Source organism: Megalops cyprinoides, chromosome 11 (assembly GCF_013368585.1).
Source record: "Megalops cyprinoides isolate fMegCyp1 chromosome 11, fMegCyp1.pri, whole genome shotgun sequence".
Taxonomy (NCBI): Eukaryota; Metazoa; Chordata; class Actinopteri; order Elopiformes; family Megalopidae; genus Megalops; species Megalops cyprinoides.
Genome location: NC_050593.1, coordinates 8,951,344 through 8,957,343, shown reverse-complemented (window position 1 = coordinate 8,957,343; position 6,000 = coordinate 8,951,344). Strand labels below are relative to the sequence as shown.

The following is a 6,000-nucleotide window of genomic DNA, read 5'->3' as shown; positions in this document are numbered from 1 at the left end:
ATTACATGCAAAGGTCGTACACTCCTAAATGTATGGTTTTGTTTTAGCTGTTTTTTATGGTTTTGTGGACTGTTTAACTTACTGCAACATTAATTTTAGCAGGTTTGAATCAGGACAAGTATAAAAGTGGACATTGCTGCTTCTGGATAAGGAAAGCAAATGAGTGCTTACAGTTAGGCACATACTATTAAAAAGTGAAAGGGAGTGTTGTATTTTAAAAGGTGTGTGCAGTAAAGAACAGTGGCACACACATTAGTCATTTATAATCAGTGGCAGCAGATGGCGTAGTGATTGATGACCCGAGCTTGGAACTCAAAGGCTATAAGTTTGTTGCTCAGATGGAGCAACAGAAGGACATTGTGACAGATATGTGATTTTTAGTGGACTGTTTGCCTTTAGGACTCGAGACTGGGGGCCTGATTCTATAGTGATGTGTTTGCTTTTGGAACAAGAGATGGAGGAGCCTTCATTCTTTACCAGTTTGCCTTCGCCTTTGCTTTCTCCAGGCATCAGCTGTAGAATGTCCTTGGACAGGAGATCAGGAAGGCTTCTGTGGCCGAGTGGAGTAAAAACTATTTTCTGCTTTCAGGAGGGAGGCTGTCACCTCAGCATTGGGGAAACACTCAAATCCCCAAAGGGAATGGCACACCTCTAAAGGAGGACTTCACAAAAATTAAAGTGTGATGTGTTCCAGTGAGCCTTCAAACTGGCCAAACTCATCTTGCCAGCAATGCAGAGTGGCTGTACTACCAGCTAGACCACTTCAACACTTCACTTCAACAGTGAGCTAGAAGGAACAGGGTGAGAGAGAGAGAGAGAAAGAGAGAGAGTGGACAGTGGTGAAAAGCTGCTGATTGTGCAACCCCCCCCCCAAAATCATACCAAACCATGGTGATATATGAGTGTTATTGCACAGTTTTCACACAGTTATGGTCTTGTTAGAAATCAAGTGAAAAGACACACAACTGAGGCCAAACCATAGTCATCTGGAGAAGACACATTTCTCTTGAGAGAAATAAATCACAGAGGCATACACTCAACCAGCTAAATGCCACATGCCATCCCAATGGTTCTTGTTTAGCAGTAGCATTTTCACTGCTGTTGTCCGCCCATCTCTGGACCTGCAAGCGTGTGTAATATTCCACCAATCAAGTGGGTGGCCAAGGAGCTGCTTCTGCACCGTTGCCAAGGCAACCGGAGCCTGTGGCTGTACACTGAGATGGCCCGCGGCTTTCTCAAATCGCCACAGTGGGATTGACTGGGTTTGTTGTGGGGGGCCTGGATATATGGGAAGTTTTTGAAATGCATACCAACAGCAGGGGGCACACTGGCAGGCCCAGCATGTAGCCCAATAATAACGGCCCCAAGGCAGTGGAGACCCTTTACGACGCGCCCTGGGAATCGCTGCGCCGGGCCGGCGTTGGTTTGTGAGGCCATCGCCGGGAATGATGGGCGGCTCAGTGCAAACCGTAGGCAGCCTTTTGGCTTTAATGTCCACAGCATTCACATACCGCCACTCATGTTAGCTGCCCCATGCGGTTTCCAGGCTCAGAGTGGCGGTGGCCATCGTGGCGGGTGAAGTGTGAATGGATCACAAGTAGAAAATGATGTCACAAATATGCAGGGGCACACCAAAACTTTCACTGTTGTAGGACATATTAGCAGCAGCCTGAACCCACTGCCCCCTCGCTGCCAAGCAGTGGAATAGCAATGTGGGGATAGCCATTTCTCAGCTCTTCCGAACCTGGAGCCAAGCTGATTTTTATTTATTTGCTTGTTGAGTAAACAATTAAATCAGACCATCTCATTGTTTAATGGGGAATGGGATGTTTTGACATGAAGTTTGCATCAAAGGCATTCATGCGACTGCAATACAAAATAGCGGAACATGCCAGCTTTTAACCCAATCTAATTATTTGTCCAAGACTTTAGGACAACAGCGCCTCATATTGCTTTCTTTACACATTTAGTAAACATATAAACGTTTTAGAAACAGTGCAAACAATTCCATAGACAACTTGCACTGTGTAAACTGCAGGACCTTTTAGTGGTTTTATTGTGGGTTTAGAGTTGCAGTGTGTAACCCTTTATTAGCAACTTTAATGAGTCATAATATTCATAAAGCACACGTGATTGCTGTGGTTATAACGAGATATGCCAAGCATTGTTGTCAGTTATCTGGCCAAACATGGGGATTTTTCCACTTTCCATAGTGCCTTCATTTGTGTGTGCATGCTGAATGTTTAAAGTATTAAAAAAAGATAACTCAGTGATAGCCTTTCATGTACAGTGGAAATTACAGTGAAAAAAAAGATTGGCCCCTACAAATTGCCTAATAATGCAAAAATGGTAACTCAGTGATAGCCTGTAATGAATGGTGGAAATTATAGTGAAACATAATCAAATATCCACCTCTACTGATGGCCTAATAATGCTCACACACACACACACACACACCACACACACACGCACACAGCGTTTGCTGTGAGGGGAGGGAAAAGGTCCCATTCCAGTTTCTGACATCACCCTCTGCATCCAGATCCAGACCAAACAGGGCTGTGCGTCTGGATCTCATTTAGGTTTCTTTTCTTTTCTTTTTTTTCAGAAGTGGGCGGAGGAGGAAAGATGGCACAGTTCCAGGATTCTGTGAGTTTGTCCCGTCTCGACCCAAAGTTTGAGCCACAGCTCCTTCAGTGAGCTAGCGGGAAGGTCTCGTGTCTTAGTCTCAGAGTGTGTGCGTTCAGATCGGCTCCGTCGCCCCCCATCTCTCCCTAGCAGTTTTCCCCCGGGAAGCTGTGACACCACAGAGAGGGACTCCTGGAGGAGAATGACCCAAGGGAAAAGTCGTTGTCACTTTGCAATTTTTTAAATTGTGGAATACAGCAGTTTATCTCAGGGTAAGTGGGTTCTTCCCTTTGACAAGGGACGGCAAAACACTTTTGCACCTTTGATTCCAGTAGGGAAAAGACTGTTTTTCCAGATGAACAGTATGTTCATGTTGAACAGTATAATGGCACTGGCTGATCTGTAGGAGTGTGAGTGTGCGGAATTGTATAGGTGGCCCCTGATTTTTCTAAAAATTCAGGTCTCCTCATGGGATAAGTTTTATTGATGTATTTACACAAAACTATATTCTCACATGCGTACATAATTCCTTATACCATTTCTGTATGTTTTCCCTAACAAACATTTTCATGTTTATGCTTAAAAATATCTTTGCCGATTTTTATGGCGTGTCTGTCTTCATGTGTGGGACTGAGAGATAAGAGAGGTGGGGGTAAAATGCAGATACATTGCTCTTGCACATGTAAAGTGAGGCTTTGCAGGGGTGCTGGTGCACGGGCTGAAGAGATGTGGAGGGTCTTTAGCCCCTTTGGCTGGTATGACATGTGCATTTTAACAACTGATCGTGCACATTGCTCATGCCTGCTTAGTGAGCTAAGAGCTGCCTGAACCAATATAGTACTTTTCAGACTTACTTTCAGAGTCATGCTAGATCTCTGAGTGGAGCAGATTTGCGGGTGGAGAGCCCAGCACAGGTTCAGTGCTCCATGCCTCTGCAGCATCTGCTCTTTCTCAGCTAAGTGTTAGTGTAAAACCGCACCCTCCGGAATCAGAGAGGGGCGCCAGAAAGCGCGAGGCAAACCTTTTTCCCCTTTTTAAGACAAACGGAACAAGAAGCAGGGGAGTGTCTGGCTTTGAGTGTGTTTCAGAAGCACGTAAGGACACTGCTGTAGACTCGCCCAATTTCAACCCCGAATCTTTCAGTGAGGTTTGAGGTTATTCAAGCGGGGGTTGTGGAATTCTTTCGTAAGACAAGAGCAATCAGAGATATCGTCCTAGCTCTGCTTTGTGGATGGGTCCACAAAATATCCACTCTTTTTCTACAAATGATATACACTGTTTACTCATGATAACATAGATGACAACCAGATTTCAAAACAGGATTTTGGCTATAAACTTCTGCACAACTTAATAATTTTGAAAACCTGAAAACCCTAGTGAAGGACAAAGTATAGCTATTCTCCAAAGAATGTTCAATTGATCGAGATATTCTTTTGGTGTTCATAACTCTGTTTCCCCCTCAATGCTGCACCTCTGACAGATGGAATCTGCTTAAAATGACCTTGAGTGATTTGTTGTTAGAGATGTGAAGCATCACTAACATGTAGAATAGGTCATGCCTTTTCACAGAGTGTCCAGAACTGCAGCTGGGAGATGACATACGATCTACAGTACACCAACTGGTTGCTTTTGGGGGTACTTTACGGTTTTCTACTACGGTTTACTCGATCTCTACTATGCTCTACTACTGTACATCTGCAGAGCAATGCCTTTTGCAGTAACTGAGGATATAGATATCCTCTGCTTTTGCATGGTTTTTTCCATTGTTGGATGCTGCATCTTATCTGTAGCTGGGCAGTTTTGGGCTGGGGGTGGGGGGGGCTTCAAGCAGCAGGACACACATCTGTAGAATGTCAGACAGACTAACACAGTCCAGCTGCCTGGGCCAGCTCAAGCTAAGCCTATTCCTCTTCTTTACTGCATTCCCCTTTCATCTGTGGCGCACATGTTGTACCATGAAATCAGAGCACCCCTGCAGGGGGGGGTGTGGGGGTTGGGGGGTGTGTATGGCTGTGAGGTATCAGCCCTGCAAAAAACACTCACACAGAGTATACGTGTGGACTTAGTGTGGCGTGTTTTACAGATGAGGAGGGGGCATTCTGAACCAAGGGCCACTGTACTACCTGTGCCAGATTGTGTGATTGGTGATAATGCCTGAAAGTGCAGGGGGCATCAGCAGCAGGGACCCCCCCTGGGTTCCCCCTGAGTATGGGGCAATTTACACACTGTAGAACAGGGAGACTTGGAGGGCTTACACACAGAGGATGAACGGATTTACACATCATGCACTGTATGGACACCTAGGACCTACTGTAAAGTTTTCAATAGAAAATAACCACTCTGACCTTTTAGAACTGAAACTCAGGAACTGAGTAACCAGATGGTTGTATGTTGTGGCCATTGACTGTTGCGTGCTTGAGCCTGGGACATAGTTTGCGTTGCTTCATTTAATATTGACCAAATTATTGCAAACCATGCCATCATAATGCTGTGTGCCAAGGAAATAATTGATTTGTACTGGACCCACTCAAATAAATTTAACTCATGACAGTGTTGGTTAGTCGTGATGGAGATGCCTATGTGGTGTGAGGTGGTGGGAGGAGGCTTTATTGAGCCTCTTGGAAAGGTGCAAAGGTTTCTGGACAATGCAGATGTCTCTAAGATAAACCAGCTGTGGCCTCACTAGTCCACTGCATGCTGGGATTTCATAAACTGGAGTGACAGGTAGAAAACCATTTCACGTCCAGCAATTAGGCAGCTGTCTAACTTCAGCGCTGACCAGTTTCACCAAGATCCATTTTTGGGGTTCCTGCATTATTCTATTATGAGAGTCATTTCCACGCAGTTCTTAGAATTGCTTGATGGAATGATGGAAAGCACAAAAAAGTCAACGTTTTGAATGTAAAAATGTAAAAGAGAGATTATTATGCTATGGTGGCTGTCCTCTGAAAAAGGGATGATAGCCTATTATTGTGCATAATTCTGTATGCCAGGATTATATTTCATATTTTCCTCTAGTGCTAACATATACTGTTGTCTGCAGTGTGAAAGCCTGACATATTATTTTTGCAGTGTCTTTTATGTCCCAGACATTACTTTGGCTTATGTAGTGTTTGTAAACCAGTGCCAATGAACGCAGGTTTATGTACAAATGTTATTAATGCAGCCACTTCTAGGGTAAAACAATGTCATTATTATTACTATGGTTGCAAACTTCAGTATAAAGAGCAATATACAGTTCAATTCAGCACTGTAGTAATGGCTGTGCAATCAAATGTCAGTACATATATTTTGTCAGTGTAATTATTGGGTATTGAAGATGCCTGACAATCAGATTTCATGATCTCAGAATTCCATCTGTGTGGGGAAAAAAAG

General features: G+C 44.1%; 1 protein-coding gene across 4 annotated transcripts in view; it reads left to right on the top strand.

The window, feature by feature from the left end:
- Positions 1-2,704: 2,704 nt before the first annotated feature.
- LOC118785338 (collagen alpha-3(VI) chain-like) overlaps positions 2,705-6,000 on the top strand; it is a 61,178-nt gene continuing 57,882 nt past the window's right edge. For all 4 annotated transcript variants that reach the window (XM_036539929.1, XM_036539931.1, XM_036539928.1 and 1 more), the window contains exon 1: positions 2,705-2,897. The gene's annotated coding sequence lies outside the window, so the exon portion shown is untranslated. The remainder of the gene's footprint in view (positions 2,898-6,000) is intronic.